This window comes from Anser brachyrhynchus, assembly GCF_964034855.1.
Source record: "Anser brachyrhynchus genome assembly, chromosome: 1".
NCBI lineage: Eukaryota > Metazoa > Chordata > Aves > Anseriformes > Anatidae > Anser > Anser brachyrhynchus.
In genome coordinates, this window is record NC_137694.1 from 111,314,699 (window position 1) to 111,332,801 (window position 18,103).

At 39.6% G+C, this 18,103-nt stretch overlaps 1 long non-coding RNA gene across 1 annotated transcript in view; it reads left to right on the forward strand.

Annotated features, from left to right (window-relative positions):
* LOC308185353 overlaps positions 1-6,972 on the forward strand; it is a 40,463-nt gene extending 33,491 nt beyond the window's left edge. Inside the window, exons 3-4 of the long non-coding RNA XR_013943320.1 lie at positions 699-823; positions 1,745-6,972. This is a non-coding gene — a long non-coding RNA (uncharacterized lncRNA). The remainder of the gene's footprint in view (positions 1-698; positions 824-1,744) is intronic.
* Positions 6,973-18,103: the final 11,131 nt, after the last annotated feature.

The following is an 18,103-nucleotide window of genomic DNA, read 5'->3' on the forward strand; positions in this document are numbered from 1 at the left end:
AGCAGCAGGACTCTGTAGAAAGTACGGTGTTGTTTCTTGTATTTTTATGCTTTGCAACTAAAATGACATTACATAAACATTTAAAAATGCTTTCTTCCTTTACTTTGAAATGCTACTTCATCCTCATTGCTGGGACATTTCTTCTCATAGGCAAATATTGCCTCATAAGATGCAGCTACTCTTAGGAACAGTGAGGAGCTCATAAGCTATATGTACCAGTGTGGTATCTGATAATCAAAACACAATGTATCACCTTAATTAAGCCAAACAGCAAATGAAAATTTTGGCTCAGACTAGAGCTGGATCATCCTAGTTGCTTTAGGCATCGCAGCTTCTTGCTCCACTGTGTTCCACTGGATGCCCAGCTCCATGGTTAGCATGGGCAGAGACAAATAAAGTGCAGTGGGAAGTGTTACAAAGCATCACTGTAGTTTGAACAGAAATTGAATTAACCCTTCCCTGACTGTGCCTTGAACTAGATACTAATATCTGCACAGGATTGGATTTACATTATCTCAAAAGAAAAAAAAGAGCGGCAACAGAGAACAGGCCAGAAGCATTAATGGCACTCTAGCCATTTCTGTAGACTGTTTCACAGTTTTCACTCTGGGATCAGAGTAAGCCTTACAAAGAAGGTCAGAACCATCATTTTGTTAAAGTCAACTTAATTTTCATAAATTTTGCTTTCTTTTTTTCAGCTGCACTGTTCCTGCAAAATCAGAATTAGAAGTGAGGACTTCTCTTTCAACATATCAGTCATGCAAGGCCAAGCGAGATGCAGGGAAGGGAGCAGAGCTGGCAGGAGGAGCAGCTATATTTACAGGTGGCCTTTTTTCTTCTCCTTCAGACTGGAAGTGCATCCCTGGTACATGTGACTTTTGAGTAGAAATGGGAAAGATGGATCAGGTGCCATCACATCAGGATGCCAGAAAGACTTGCAGTTTGGTAGTTCAGAGTGGGTCTTATGCTTGTAACACAACTTCATGATATCCTGTTTTCTTAATTACTTTACATGCATGGCTATGCCCAACCAAAAACAACAACAAAAACAACAACGAAAACCAAACACAACCAAGCAAAGACCCCCCCACCAACAAAAAATCCTGACACCACTTCACTGCTGAAGGCAACAACAAATTGGCAAATGATCAAATATGGCATGAATTTAGTTGTATTTTTGCAACTAAACAGCCAGATAATACACTTTTCACAGTCATGACACCAGAAACTTGCAGCATCTTTGCACATTGAATTGGTGTAAAATAATGTGTCTTTTCTTCTAATGTAGGCAAGGCTATGAATCATGCATATGCCATCAAATTTCAGGTTCTAGTATTTCAGATTGAACAACTTGGCAATCACACTGTTAAATGCGTTTACTTGTGGTAAGATCAAAATTACTTGCAACTTTCAATCTGTAAGACTAATTACATGAAGGGCAAATGAACATATTTATTTCTAAGAGCACAGATTAAGCCCTAAGCAATAAAGCCAAATGTAGGGGTTCTTACTGAGATTCGCACTGAAATCAGCAGCGATTTTGCTGGAGTTACGACAGGGGAGACAATGGGGAAGGTTACAAAAACATGATAAGGAAAGAGCTCTCATACTGTTTTAGAAATACTGATGTCTGTAAAATAATAAAAGCTACTCATGATGTACTGTAAAAATAACGAAGAGTAATCTAACTAATTAAAATCTATGCCAGCTGCTTCTATCATCTTTTTTATTTTTTTTCCTGCAGAGCCAACGAAAAGCAACATTGGCCACAAGGGTACCTCAGCTTGGAGGCAACGGTTCATTTTTCTAAGAACAGCATGCTGTTTGCTTGAATCTGTTCATTATTCAGCTTTCTCTCAGACAGTTTATAAGTAGTCTCTTGTGACTCTCTTACAATCAAAATTCAGTCAGTTGTGCTGGATCTCACTACTGAAACCACTTGGGTAAACTCTTATGGCCATGGAGACTTGAATGCAGGATCAAGGCATACGCTGCTTAGTCCATACTGGATGCTTATCCCCAGAGACTCTTTGCTCTTCTGTTAAGTGTAATTTTTGGTCTTTTTAACGCCATTTATGAATTCAAACATCACTTTTTTTCTGGATATCTTTTATAACTGCATTTAACTGCAATGATTCAGTGACTGCTCCCACTTGTAAACCCATTTGCCAGAATATTAATGGATGCAAATATCAGAATGCAGGTAAAGCCATTTCATTTTTGAAAGAGATTTTCCCAGGTCTTGCATTTGGTAATTTGACAATGGATAAGCACTAAAATGTTTGGTATCCCACTGAGGGGGAAACTGAAATCATCAACCAGTACCTAGCTTTGGGCTGCTCATCTACGCAAGATTTTTCTTATGTTGCATTTGATTCTGAGCTTCCCAGCTTATGAGAGTGGTGAGCAAATGCCTTCTGCACCTTCTTTTCCTTACATCCCTCTGCTGTGCAAGGCTCCAGGCCTGCACCACACTGGGACGCACCACTGCTACGCCAGGAAGAGCCTGCAGTATCAGGGCCTTGGCTGTTAGAGAAAAACCTAATCCTATGGATGTGGGGGATGGGAGGGAAAGAAGGAAGACAAGGGCCATATCTCCAAAGGTACCACCTCATTAAAAACATCTAAAAGCTGTATTAACCAGTTCATGAGCTATGAACTCCATTCTTACTTCCATTTTCATTATCTTTTTTTCCTTTCTCTCACTCGTGGTCTTCAGAAATAACCAAATTAAAATAGTAAATCTTCAAAACGATCTCGTTCCCCTGTTTGTTAATGCAAATCCTTCCTCTTGCTAGGGATCTTCATTGTCTTTTGAAAGAAGAGAGCAGAACACTTTATTATGAAGATTTTTATTCTTCCATATAAATAGATTATAGAAAACATATAATTTTTATATCACTGATATGATTGCTCTGTGTTTCACAGTTGAATTGGCAAGCAGCAGCAACTTAAAGGTTTAATAGTGTGAGGTGTCTTGTGCATATCCAGGTATATAAAAGCATAATAATAATAACAATAAGTTGTAATGGTTGATGTAAAAACATCACGTACGGAGGAATGGATAAAGCACACTCCTCTAACTAGGGACAAGTTATTATCTCTAGACATTGAGATTAGTCATACCTGACTTCATCTCTTCTCCCACAGGCTCACTATGTTTACTGAAATTAATCTGAGTATCAGTCAGGCAGTCAGTGCTAGGATGATTTTTGCTTTCAAACCTATTCTCACACGCCCTCTTCCCAAATTAAAGAACTGAATGTATCCTAAGGTGTTTCTGACTGAGGAAAGTTGTAAAGTTGACTAAATTTCCTCACTTTTCAATCTTCTCTCTTCGTCAGCTTTGTAGGTGAGTTCTAGTTTGGCATGAACTTTAACACCGAACCTGTAATACAACAGTGTTGAGTGCTGATACCTTTTACAAAATAGGATGTCATTTGCAAATATAATTGTCTTTCTTTTACATCACTGACCTCTATGGCATTACTGATGATTCTGGGAAAATCATTAAGGGCCACGTCTATTTTTTAAGGATTGTGTCATACATCTCTCGCAATGCTTTATTTTAATCCTACCATTCATCCTAGAAGGTCCCGGACTATTACCATCAGCTAATTTCTCCCTGTCAATGGAGGGCAATATCTCTACAAAGTTAACTGTGACAATCACTGCACTGTGCAACACTGAGAGAGGTGGGAGGAAAATCATCATTTTGAACCAAACATAAAGGTTGATGACCCCTTTTTCTCATTAACTCTGTCACAGAAGTTTTAATAACGATCCAGGAAACACAGCAGCTAAGATATTAAAATCTCTTAAAAGATTCTCCCTAATAGCTTTGGAACTGAATATCTAACCTTGGAGCAGAGCAGGCCTGAGCTGGTCCAACTACAGTATGAAAACACGGTTTCAAGGAGGTTTTCCCCTGGGAAAAGTGAGAGGATGGTCACTTTCTGTCCATGACTATTGCTGATTAACATGTATACATATTATTTATATTTTATCTTCTCCTCTATCCCTGCCACTTCTCTTCTTTCACTTGCTGTCTCTCAGCCTTATGGTGGTCAAATTTCTTCCGTTCTATGTGACATTTTGTGAAAGTTACTTAAAAGTTATTTGCTTATTCGCAAAATGCAGATCTCAAACAAAGGACATCTCTTATCTCAATTGAGGAGAGAGGCCAAGAAGCTCTACTGAAGCTAACAGCCCTGTCCAAGGGAGGTGTTTGTGTGGGTGGGAAGAGGCCCTAGCATAAGGGCATCTGCCTGTCTAATCTCATGTAGCAAGGTCATCCAGGTAGAAGGGACATGAGGATGGTAGTAGAGACAGATTATGGGTATATGATGAGGGAATCAAAAGGCAGTCTTATTTCAGCACACTTTTGTCTGCTTCTGCTGTGATCCCTGTCTGAGAGGTATCCTGCTGTGTGAGAGACCTGACCAGAGCATCTCCAAGAAGCTGTCCATGGTCACCAGGTCAATGGAGTTACAAACACTAGAAGGCGTCACTGGGGTCCTGTTTCTTTGCCACACAAAGCCAGCCACAGTGGGAATCCTGTCCTCTGAGCTGCGGCATCAGACGCAAATAGAAGTAATTTCAGTCATTTGATTTTTGTTTGCTTTCTTAACTATTGTCTCAATGATGCCCTAGTGTTTCTATGTGTCTGAGATACCACAGGCTGAGTGCAGAAAGATACAGACAAGGTTGTGTCCTCTGTGTGAAATTGCATTTAAGGTGAGTGTTTTCCCCTTCTGACTGACTTTTAGACTGTAGAACTGGAGGATGAAGAAATTATTCTTTCGGACATTCCTGCATTACACTTGTAGTTACCAATGCCTTAATACATATTTTAAAAAGCACACTGTGGCAAAATCTGTTTTCAACTGTTTAAACCCTTTGGTTGTCATGAACTTTATTACTAGCAAGTATCTGTTCCATGCTACATAAGCAAAGCACCTTACACAATCCCCAAGCAATCATGCTAACCATATCATGCAAGTTTAGAACTGTACCAGACAGAAAGAAAAATGGGGAAGACAGGTTAGAAAAAGAAAGGCGTATGGGAGAATATGCAGAAGGTGATTTATTATGATGATAATTTCACATAAAACAAAGGCTATCCAAAAAAGGCTGCCTCTACTCTTGTGTTTATAAAAGAGTTCCAGCAGCATACTGGAAATTTCCAAAATCCCTTATAGCTCATGCGGGGCTGCACTCATCTCACACATCCTTAACAGCTATCCCTGTTACTCTTAAAGACGTGAATGAATTCAGGAATAGAAATAGGGAACAGTCAGTTCTACACAAGGCAAGTTTTTCAGAGCAGGGACTAACTTGTTAGTGCTCTTCACCTGTATGAGCATGCCCAGCACGGTAGGTCCTGCTACCAATTAGCGCCCATGGGTGACTGCTGCAATAGAAAGACCACACAATAGAAAACCACCGGGGTAAGGAAGCGCAGTAGGGGAAAGAAAGAAAAGTGAAAGAAATGACTTTGAGGAAGGCATTGGAGGAACAGCATAACGTTGCTTAGCACTGCTTTTCCTGTGTGCCATTTTGGGTGCAGGGAATAAAATAATAATGCTTATTTATTAGATTCCCATTCTTGCTATGTGGACTAAATCTCCATAAAGCCAAATTATTTCATTGGCAAAGAGTTAGAGATTTGCGGAGACTTGACATTAAATAACTAATCTTTATTTCTCATTATCACCATATGCAAAGTGTTGTCTATGCTACAGTTTGGTCTTGCATATGCTAAATAGCTGTATGAATATCTGCTGGTGCAATAGATTCTGCCACTGATTCAGAAATAAAAAAGGAAAAAGAATATAATAATTCTGCAGTCTCAGATCTGAGTCTTTTCATCCCCGGCTATATTCATTACCCTTCTCTTGCCTTCACATTAGTAGTATAAGAACACAGTGTTTGATTCTCACTTATGCCACTGTTGTGCAGGCAACTAAGTCTTAAAACACATTCATTTGTTGAACGTGGCATGATCCCACAAATAATAGTTATGGCACTAATTTCAGAAAAAGATCACACAGCAAGCACTAGCCTACAGCAACCATACATTTCATTTCCTAGTATCTTTTTTTTCAGTACAGGCTGTACTAAATGACCTAAATGGAAGGCTTTTGATGAAAGAAAAGCTAAAAGAAGAACCCCAGATAGTTCAAACAGGGCACATGAAATGCTTAAAGTCTGGAAAAACAAAATCCAAACCAAATGGCACCATACTGAGCACTGCTAAACCAGGTTGTTTTACCTTAAATGGCACTCAGCTGATCTTTCTGTTTGCTTGTTCTGGCTTTGCAAATTGCATTAGCTGCATGTGATTTCATATTGGAACCATCGATCTCTCTTCATTTTTTTTTTTTTTATCATTTATGACATTTTATGTGATTATTTTCTCTCTCTCTCTCTTTTTTTTTTTTTTTTTGGTTCTGTTTATTGGACCGGGAATGGGAGGAATGGAAGAGAAGTTAGGCTCTGTAACATCTGTTCATCATTTTTTACATGGGACAAAGACTTTTCATCTTTCCCAGACAGACAGAATATAAAAATTCTGAGTATGAGGAACAGATACACACACAAAAAAATCCCTATATATTTCTAATCAGTGATTTATAGATTTAATCAGCAACTCCTGCAAGCCAATTGAAATTCACTTGAAGTTTGTCTTCTTAGGAAGCTGAACTGGAAGCTTCAAATCAGCTTTCAATTCTGCTTTTAAGCACTTGTTACCTGTAAATTTAAAATCAATCCCTCTTTTTCTCAAGCACTGATGAGTCCTCATAGGGAGGCTGCAAGGGAAAACATGATGGTTTTTCTTTGAAACTCCACACTTGAGAAGTGCTAATGGCAGAACTCGAAAGGAAAATTTACATTTTCAACATGGCCTTGCTTTTAGTACAGAACAACACCTAAGGAGCAGAAGAGCTGATTTTCACTGAAGTGTTATTAGACTAGTATGAAAAATTCTACTTGAGGGGAAGAAGAGTTTTGTCCAAGATCAAACCTCATCTATGAGCTAACAATGGTTTATTAAACTCTTATTAGAGATTTCTTGACCTATCTGTATCCAGTGCCTACTGACTTTCTCAAGTTGTTTAAGAAGCATTTCAGGTTCAAGTAAAATTTATCAGAAGATAGCATAAGTTTCAACAACTCAGTTTCAGAAGTTTGATGATCCTATCATATGTGATCAGCAAAGCTCCTTTTTGAGACAAAGAGAGAAACAGAATTATAGTGACAACCTGACCCAGCTGAGGAAAAAAAGAGTAATCAGATAAAAAAGTAATTTCCTCTGACTGTCTTAGTACTTATATCTGTGTTGTGGTGGCCTTGTGTACTGTTGCTTTGTGTAACTGCCCCAGTTTTAGCACTATCTTAAAAATAATGTGAGCAAAAATATGAAATAAGACATTTTTGTAGGAAACTTCCTTTCCCTTCCTGAATCCTATTAAGCGTCTACAATGCTTTCTCTCTCTGTAGCTTTTTACAAGCTTTGGGAACTTTACATTTTCATTTATGCAAATTAGTAATAGTTAGACACTCATTTGCTGAACGGACTTACTGTCTTTGCAGATTTGCTGCTACTGGGACTCTAAACTAGGAAAGACAAGGTAGAGAGATTAAGACTCACTGTAAGGCGAGGTAGTGGTGGTCAGGTCTGGAAGGCAAGGAGTGCTGGGTGACAGTGACAGGGGAGATCTCAGGAGTGGTAAAACAGGGCAAAAGGATGCCCACTTCAATCTGCAGTCTGGGAAAGAGGTAGGAGGAACCAGAACTCCACCAAACTATGATGTCATTGGGATAACTGAGATATCATGAGAGAGCTTGCTTAGAGGACTGCTGTACTGCAATGGGTAGATACCAGCTCTTCAGGAGAGACAGGCTAGGAGGACAAGTGGGACTTGCCCTCTACGTGCGGGAGCACTTCAGATGCAGTGAACTCTCCTATGGGCCAGACAACAGCCTGCATGAGAGCTTTTGTGTCAGGATCAGGAGAGGCTGGCAAGGATGGCACCTTAGCAGGGGTATGTTGCAGTGGTGGTAAGGTTAACAAAGCCTTCTTTAAATAACTCAAGGAAGTCTCTGGATCACAGATCCTGGTAGACATACCAGGAGACCAGTTTGGCTGAACAGGGAACTCATGGCTGAGCTCCAATGCAGAAATGGAGTGTAGAGGAAGCTGAAGAAGGGACGGGCCAGGTAGCTGGAGTTAAGAAACATAAAGATGAGCAAGGAAAACATGGGTTCATTGATGAATGGGACAGGTAATTTAGTGACTGTAGGCATAGATAAGGCTGAGGTACAGCATGCTTTCTTCAATTCACTTTCCACCAGGAAGGTCTCCCATGCATCTGTGCTCAGAGGCAGGCTTGAAGAAAGGAAATTTCAATTCTCTTCAAACTCCTGAATTTTATTCACGGCAGTGGATGAGAGTAAAGTCAGTGACTACCTGACAGGACTTGAACCATACACATATGCTGCATCTGAGGAAGCTGAAGGAGCTGCCCAGTGTCTATGCAAGGTTACTTTTCTGTCATCTTCAAAATGTTGTGGAGATCAGGAGAGGTAACCCATGAAAAACTATGAAGGCGAACACAATGCACATGTCAAAAACAAATAAAAAACAAAGAAGCAAGCAAGCAAACAAAAATAAATCCAGAGATCTATGGATTGGTCAGTCTCACTTTGGTCCCAGGACAATCAAGGAGTGAGTCATCTGCAAGTACTTTTCTGGGCACATAGGTGAGAAGATGTTAAGGAAAAGTCAACTTGGGCTGAACAAGAATATGATCAGTCATGTGTGACTGGCCTGAATGGCTTCTGTGGTAAAATGACTAGTGTGGGAAGGTGACAGATAAGGTGATACGGACGAGGGGAAAACAGTGGACTTTATTTATGTTGACTTTAGCAAGATTTTTCATCAACTGTATCCCACATCACCCAGTATCTAGTTTGGGATCTTGTTTCCTGGATGGGTGAAACAGTTGAACTCAGAGAGTGTCATGTGGGTCGTATTCCACCTGGATGCCGGTAACAAGTGGAGTACTTCAGGGATCTGTCCTGGGGCCTGTCCTGATTAACAACTTTATCAATGAGCTGGGGGAGGCAAGAGAGTATATTCTCATCAAGTTTTCAGATGATGCCAAATTTAGAGGAGCAGGTGATATGCTCAAGGCAGGAAGAATAGACTGAAAGGAACCTCATGAAATTCATCAAGGATACATGCAAATTCTTGCACCTGGGAAGGTATAACTCCTTTCAGTTATACAAGCTGGGGTTTGACTCACCGAGGGATAGCTCTGTAGAAAGAGCTCTGGGGGTCCGGGTAGACAGCAAACGTAGTGTGAGTTAGCAGCATGCCTGAGCAGCAAGGAAGGTCAATGGCATCCTGGGCTGTATGAACAGGGTATTAGCCAGTAGACCAAGGAAATGATTACTCCCTTTTATTTAGCAATTATCATTTCACATCTTTCACAAAACTGCATCTGTTTTTGGCCCCCACAGTACAAGAAAGACGTTGTTAAACTGGAGTGAGGTCAGCAGAGGGCCACCAAGATGGAGCACTTGCCCTGTGAGAAGAGATGGGAGCAGCTTGGCTCCTTCAGCCTGGAGAAAGGGTGTCTGTGGGAGAACCTGTCTGCAACCCGGCTGCAGGGGAAGCAAGTCTGTACATATGGGGGGGCCATCAAGAATATGCAGCTGAGGTCTTCATAGCAGTGAGCAGCAAGAGAACAAGAGGAAAGAGACACAAATTGAAATGAGAGGTTCAGACTGGATATAAGAAGAAACTTTTCCCCCACAAAAAACAGTCAGGCAGTCAGACAGGTTGCCCAGAGAGGCTGCACAGGCTCCATCCTTGGAGGTTTTCAAGAGATAACTGGAGAAAGACCTGTGTAGCCTAGTCTGATCCCATGCATCTGAGTTGTCTGATAGAGGAAGAGTGATGTGGGGCATCCAGAGTTGGGATCCAAATATTTCAGATGGGAAAAAGTACTTGAAAGTTCAGAAGTTTTTTTTTTTTTTTTCCTCATAACTGCACAGGAAAAGGATTGTTTTATATGTGTAGCTTACGAGACATAACATCCAAGCTAGGAAAAGGTTATTTACATGACAGTTAATATGTGTACACTACACTCTGCTATGAATTACAGGTCAGAGTCCCGTTACTTACTTCCAACCAGGTCATATTACTCTATAGTGGAACAAAACAACTGAAGTGTGTCATATCCCATCGTTCCCATATAATTAAGGGTATCACAGTCTTAGCCTACATGGAACAGAGATTCACTCTACAGATGATAATTCACAGAGCATTCAGTGAAGTTACCAATAGGTATGTGAACTCCTACAAAATGCTTTGCAGTATGTTCTAGCTAACTTTAAATTAAACCCGGAAATGGTGCTCCTTTGCTAATGATTGCTGAAAAAAAAGCTGGCTGTTCTCTGACATTTACCCTCAGTAACCACCTTGGGGAGTTTGGCAAGTCTTAGTCTGTAGGAAGATGAGGGGCAGGATATGGCACGTAGCAGGCACAGGGCTGCCACCAGCCAGTTTAGGTAGTGGCTTGGAAAGTCCTGAATTTTCCTCTAGATATTTTTTTTTTTAAAATGTTTGTTACATATTAAGGGTTTGGGAAAACCTGTTCTAGGGAGCATGGAACAAGGAACTTTTGTGTTCCTGTAACTTCAATGCAGCAAGAAATCATAGGCTGATAAATGGGTCCATAGGTCTGTTCAGCCTTTTTTAATGATTTCCAGTGTGTCTCCACACTAGACCTCTGAAGGGAATGGGTAAAAAGACGTGGAGTTTCAAGCCACTGATGTCCACATCACCTCACCTGTTTGAATCTTATTTTGTTTAATGGAAAGATGGCACTAGGACTGTAAGAACACAACAGTATCATGTAGGTTGCATTCTTTCTTCTCTTCTGAACAGATCTGCATATTTGATGGCAGTGGGCTTTTAAAGAATGTATTTCAAAACCTGCCAAAATGGGTTGAGAAAAGCATACGAATGAAAAGCTAGCATATGGAACACGTTTGTAATATCAGTTCTCTGTACCACAGAAGACAGAATCGAGAGCCAAATTTTTAGAGTTTTGAAAACACATCCTATTTAGTCTAATCTTTGTGAACATTTTGGGTAGGCGAATTTTTCCAATTGAGACTACAAAGAAAACAAGAAAAAATTAGCAAGTTTTCCATGCTAGCTACCATAGGTCCATTTTTATGGTTTCCCTTCTACCTCACTTTCTCTTCACTTGCGGAGGGGGGGTGGGGGGGGAAGAAGAGGCATGAGAGCAAAAGCAAGAAGAAATGGCAAAGAAATGAATCACACACACACACACATTTCAAAAAGGTACTGGTTGCTATCAGTAATGCAGGACATACAGGCACCGAAATTACCAAAGCCACAGAATATAAGAATCTTCATCACAAATCAAAACACAATTACCCTTTTGTTTTGAATCATTTCATAGGTGGAGTTGGGTGAAAATCTAATACTTCACGTTCCCACTTTGTATTCACACACATACTCTATTTCTTTTCACCCTCATTATGAAAGTCGTCATAAAAAAAGCAACAGCAAAACTTCTGCAAACCAAAAAGAAGGGGGGCAGTTGTATAATATCAGTTCTCCATCTTTGCAACCGCACTGACTGTTACTTGCAGAAACACTGTAGAAGATTTTTAATCTGTCATTGCTTGATAATGCCAGAGATAGTTCCCTCCAGGAAAAGTATCTCCTGGAAAAAATGTGCAATGCCATAAATGGTGATATTAGATTTAGACATCAGGAGATGATAAACGGAGGCTCTTCTGAAAAAATCATATAATAGCTTGGATACAGTCTATTGCAAGACTAGAGGCTGACTTTTACCACTAACAGTGCATATAATACTACAAATGTATGCTGCAGGGATTTTCTTATGTCTATAAAATTGATTTTTTAGATTAAAAATTAACAGACAAACCACAGATTTTTGACATGTCTGTGACATAATTAACTTTCTCCAAAAGCTCTATTTATGCCCAGTTATGAAAAATCTTTGGTAAACTGCACATATTTCTGCACTTGATTATATTGCCGTGCCAGCACAGTCATTTAAAAGAAAAAAATCTATATTGCAATGCTTGTAAAATAGGATGGGATTTGAATATAGTTTGATATGTTATTTACTACAGAGAAATTCACATACATCTAGAAAATTAAATCATAACATCTAATTCTGTTCATTCAACTATTTAGATTCAGTTTTGTATTCTGAAGTTGTATCCATAAGTATTTATGTTCTTCTGCCTGTATTTTTCTTTAATGACCTGTAAAAAAAGTCATGGGAAGAAGCCTTCAAATAATAGAGTCAATTTTCCTTTAGCAGAAATAATAACACACGTGAAAATTTTTCAATACCTTAACCCAAGCCAATACAGGTAAGACCTCCAGAGAAAATAGTGAAGAAGCTACAGTGAAATACTAGTCTGGACAACCAGATATTAATCATTATTGTCTCTTCCCCCTGTTCAAGTGATATTTTCGGGAGGTTTATGAGGATTCAATGCAATTACTTTCTGGACTGGTCATCAATCAATGGACATTTCAATGTCTTCTGTGCATAGCCTCCTGAGATACCTCTCTTTCATGTCTTCTCAGATACCTCTCTCACTAAAGGAAAAAAAAATCCTATCTGTAGTTTATCTTGGGCTACTTGCATAAGACTGACATGCACTGTAAAAAAAAAAAAAAAAACACACAACCCTCCCATACCTAGCTTTGTATTATCATACATCCCACTTTCTCTTTGTTTTCTGAATAGGCAAATAAAACCCAACACCCAGCTCTGAGAAACACCTTACTTTGGTCTTATTACAAATATTCCAAATTATGAATATATGCATTCCTACTGCCACATTTCCTTATTGTCTTTAAAAGGAAAATGTGATTATTTTTGGTAAATTAGTAGCTTCCTGGTACTTCTATTTCCATTTACACATTGAAATATATTTTTACTTTCCAGTTTCCTTCCAGACTCATGAGGTTTGGAAATTTATTTATTTTTTTTTATAAGTAAGATTCTCATATCCACATGATCCAGCAGGTATGATATCAAAGCAAAAAGTGAAGCCATAAAACTCAGTAAAATTGGCAGTCAATCATAGTACTGTCAATCAAACAGCGGGTGTACTTACAAAATTAAGTAGTGTGATTTCCCATGTGCACTGAGGTGAACTAAAAAAGTACTGTAATTCTCTGGTGCCTTTAGGAATAACGCATCTGATCTGATTGCACTGTTAAGTGTTGCACAACCCCTTGCCAAAATGAACAGAGTTAAATGAAAGGAGACTGTCCAGGATCACCTATGTGTACCCCTTGGAACGGTAAAACAACGGACTCCAAAAGAAGCATTCCCTTAATATAGTACCATTTGCTTATAACAATGGAGAAAACCTCAGTCTTGCGATGCAACCATCCTGTTTTACCTGAGAAGAAGAAGGTCAAAGTCATTCATTAAAATCTGGCTCTGCAGAGAAGAGGACATGCAGGTATAATCCAGAAGATTGCAGAGGATTTGCCAGGGGAGGCAGTTGCGAGCTTAGAGGCAGAGTTGGGGCAGGGAGAACCTGCCTCAGCTATTGCTGGGGACTTCATCTTAAGAAAAGGAAATTATTAACCTTATTTTTTCATGTTGGGTTGATTTTGTTCTGCTTTGTTTTGAAGGAGCTGTCTATGCCACCTGGCCAATTGTCAGAGCTCCAAAAGCCAAACCTGCAGCTGAGGCCAGACCAGCTGAGCTCATCATGGCTGGGAGCTGCAGAAGGGGAGGGAGGAAGGTGCAGCCCAGCCCTGGATCAGACAACAGGGTGGAGGAGGTCCATCCAAAGCCCACAGCCAGTGAAGATAAAGGAACAGACTTTTAATGGCACTCGAGAGGCAACATCCAACAGATGCACTTCCCATTGCCAAACATTTAAAAGTTTTGCATTTTACAATGTTTAACTCACCTTGAAATAGGAACTTGCTAAACTCATTTTGTCAATGCTCAGGTAAAGCGGAGAAAATGGACATAAAATATGAATAAAGTAAAGCACTTGTGTAATGAAGTAACTCCAATGATACATCAGAATGATAGGCATGTAAATACCTCAGTACAATGGTAGGTACATAAAACAAGAAGATTTAACCTGCTTCTGGCTCATCCCCTCTTTAAACAGAAACTTTAGAACAGTATCAGCCATAAATGAGCTAAATAGTACATGGGTCTCTTCTGATGAAGCTTTTCAAAAACTCTAAGCCCTGGCCAAATTCTGACCTCTCTGAAATGTTCAGTATCTTTCCACTGGAGTACAATGCCAGGTAACACTGAGCATTCAGCAGTATTTCAATAGAGGAAAGAGTGTCTTTACATTTTACAAAGGATCCATTTTGCAAGAAGAATTTTGAATGACTAACATAGTCAGAGGCTATGCTATATTTAATAAGCATTTCTTCATCCTTATTGCACAAACTGCCACATGTTTACTTACAGACTATCGTTTACTATAAAATATGTATATGAGGTGACTACAAAGACACATTCAATCTTTTGAAAAAATAGCAGTACAGGATAGCTGCCTCTTCAGAAACAATAAACCGAGTGCTAAATGCTATCATTTAATGCGGTGAATATCTAAAGCTGAACATATTCTGGTACTAATAATATCAATCCAATTATTTCCATATGAAATTACAGTAATTTCAGGAGAGACCATTTTTAAGAAGGGAAACTACAGCAGTAGAAACACTGAGAACAGAGCTCTGCCAGCTTGAATGCAAATCTCTGTATAACATCAGGCAGGAGAGAGGTATGGATAAAGCTGTGTCATGCCGACTGGCTGCACAGAAATGCTAGCATGGCTGAGCCAGGCAAGCATGTTTTGCCACTGCTCACATAAGGCTGTAGTCTCTGTAGTTAGCCCACCCCAAAGGGAAGGGCAAACATTTACCAACATCGGAGACTTCTGTTTCTACTCAAATTACTTCCTTCTTGGCTTGACAAACTGAAATGTGGGGTGGACCCCACACCCAGTGAATACAGCGGATCGAGCATGGAAGCAAGCGTGAAATCTGCTTGCAAGGGCACTGCTGCTGTCCTGAGCCATGCCCACGTTTGTCACGCAGCCCAGCACATGCTGCACACCTACGCGCTGCCATAGCCATGCTCAGCCTTCAGCAAAGCTCTTCTCTCTGCTCCTTTAATTTCCGATTTACCCATATTGCTGATTCCCCTGACCACTTGTAGAGATCTCATAATTAAAATGGTCTCTGAGATCACTCGTTTCATTTGAAGGAATTCAGCGGACAATATTTACCAGCTGAGGTTGCACTACACTCCTGGTATTTATCTTGCATTCACTGTAATAGGAGGTGATATTTAATGCTCTATTGATCACTGCAGCAACAGGTCTCATTCTGGGGAGAGAGATGGGATTGTGTTTCACTGCATTCATCCAAGTTTGAATGCTGGGACCTTAGCGTTCAAATGCTCTGATCCTCTGGTGTGTGTGATACACTGAGTATCACAGAAAGGTGTTGCTACAGTGAAGCTGGAAAATGTATATACTCTTTGGGATGGAAAGCTGATGAAATTAAAGAGACTTGACTTGGTTTATCTCCACTGATATGGCATGAAATTTACTACATCTACCTACTAATATAGGTTCATTTTTATTGCACTGAACTCATTTGGAGGCTCATCCTTAGTCCAGATATCAGTGGGAGGGTTTTCATTAATCTCAGCAAGCATTAAATCCACAGTTCCCACCGTGCTTTTCTCTGAGAAAAGAAAGCAATTGCAGGTATTAGACATTCTGCAAGGGAGGCCGTGGGACTCAGCACAGCATTTCCTGTGATCAGCTGAATAAGAGAGATCAGTTCAGTTTATAAAAATAACCTTCCTGTAACACACAGTGTGTGTGTAAACTAAAATAAATTCAACCTTCATCTGAAACCATGGGAAATGAAGATTTTCAGAAATAAACAAGGGATTTTTTTCAGGATTTTCCATGAGAATCAGCTAACTGTCCTGTGAAAATGCATCCCCAGAAGTATATGCTACTTCTTCCATTTCCATACAATACATCATTTTCATTCTTCTGAGCTTCGCCTTTTGATCAAATTAATCATCCATTTTAAAAATATCCTTATGTATGTTTTCAATATTAGCTGGATCAAATTAATTAGTTTTAACTTTCTCTCCTCCACAATCCTATCAAATTCTCCTCCCCCCCACAAATATCTTTAGCATCTATTTCATTATGTTTACAATCGTCTTTTCTCACCCATGTGGGAATTTTACTGGGAGTTTTACATCTCCCTTTGTTTAGAAGTCATGCAAGCAACCCTTTGAATTATTAAGTAGGACTAGACGTGACCTGACAGCTTCAAACTGACAGTTTCTTCCTTGAGCAAAGAGTTTATTGCTCCTCCCAATCTGGAATATAACAGCCTCTTTGCACTTGCAAAGTTATAAAAACATTTGGAAGGACTTCTCTGAGCTCCACTGATGTAAACAATTGGAGTGTGAAGATGAGAAAAGTGATTATTATAAGAAAACTTAAAACATTACATTGAAATTACAGAAGTTTCCCCAAGGGAACAGGCATTGCCAGAGTCATCTAGTTCAGACTGAATCAAGCACTTGAGAGTGCACAACAGATACCAAACTTTCTTGATTGGGTGACAGGATGCTATAATTATAAAATATTTGGAAAATGATGAATATCCTTGAATTCATGACACAGTTTTCTTATAACTGATAATTGGTACTAGCATTGCTTTTGGCAGTGAAGAGAGGTGGGCAGGGGTAAAAGGGTCTCCTGGTAGACAACTGACACTTTCTGGCATTTCGCAGCCATCCCCCCTAGTGCTATTTTTTTTTTTCCCCTGCAGATCTCTGTAGCACTGTAGAAAGAACACATTAGTCCCCTGAGTATTACCACTGCTGGGTATGTACCAGGGACATCCAGCTCTATTGACAAACTTTGCATTTTATACATTTTAGCAAAAGTTCTGTTTCCCTTGTGTCAGTGCTGATAGCTCCTTCACGGCGATGAGCCTGACAGCCCTTATGTAGATTGCTAAAAAGAATTTGATGGATTAGTTTAGTCCAATGTTAAATTATTACCAAACATCTCTGTATAGAAGAAATCACCACTCGAGCAAGAAAGTAGGCCTCCTCTATCATTCAGTCACCTTTTCCTACAACTCCAGAGAAGATCATCTGCAGACAGAAATAGATGCTGGGGAAGGAAGGTGCGGATTGACTGGTGGGCACCTAACCACCAGTTAGTGGGGAGCACCAATGAGAAGGTGAAAATAAAACATTCTGAGGTTATTTTACCAAATATCATTAAAAACAAACAAACAAACAAACAAACAAAACAAAATAACATCGACAACAACAACAGCAAAAAAAAACACAAACACATTTCAAGTGTCTCTTGCTGTAGGTTTTTTATAAAATTCAAGCTTGGAAAACTGTATAAACTGGCAGAAAGGCAGAGCCTTTCTCATAACCATAGCTACCATAGCACATGCCACCATGCATTATTTTGCAACACAGATGCACCAATAAATAAACAAATCCATAACCTACTTCAAAACTGATGAGGGGAGGAGTTGTCGCTCAGCTTTGTAGGTCCTTTACCCTAAATACTTTCCCTATCTTCATGTAACAGAGAGCTGTCAGAGCACTTAGGATTGAAGCCCCTTCAAAGTTCACATATATGGTTTGGATCTCCTAGGTGGGTACTGCTACATCTTTTACTTTATTGCTCTTCCAGATACTTCTCTTTTCCCCAGCAGTAGTGATTTTAGTACTTCTAAAAGCAAAAATATTGAAAATAGTATACAGTTACTACGTTTTTACTGTGCATGACCCATGGAGAAAGTAAACTAAACCCCAAAAGTCCATGCTTGCCAATCAGCTATTATACTTAATTAGTCAATTCACTCAGCTGGGCTAAGGAGGCTGAGATGACCGGCTTCTCTAAGATGAAATGGGCCATCTAATTATGCAGCTTTATATCTCATTATACCTCA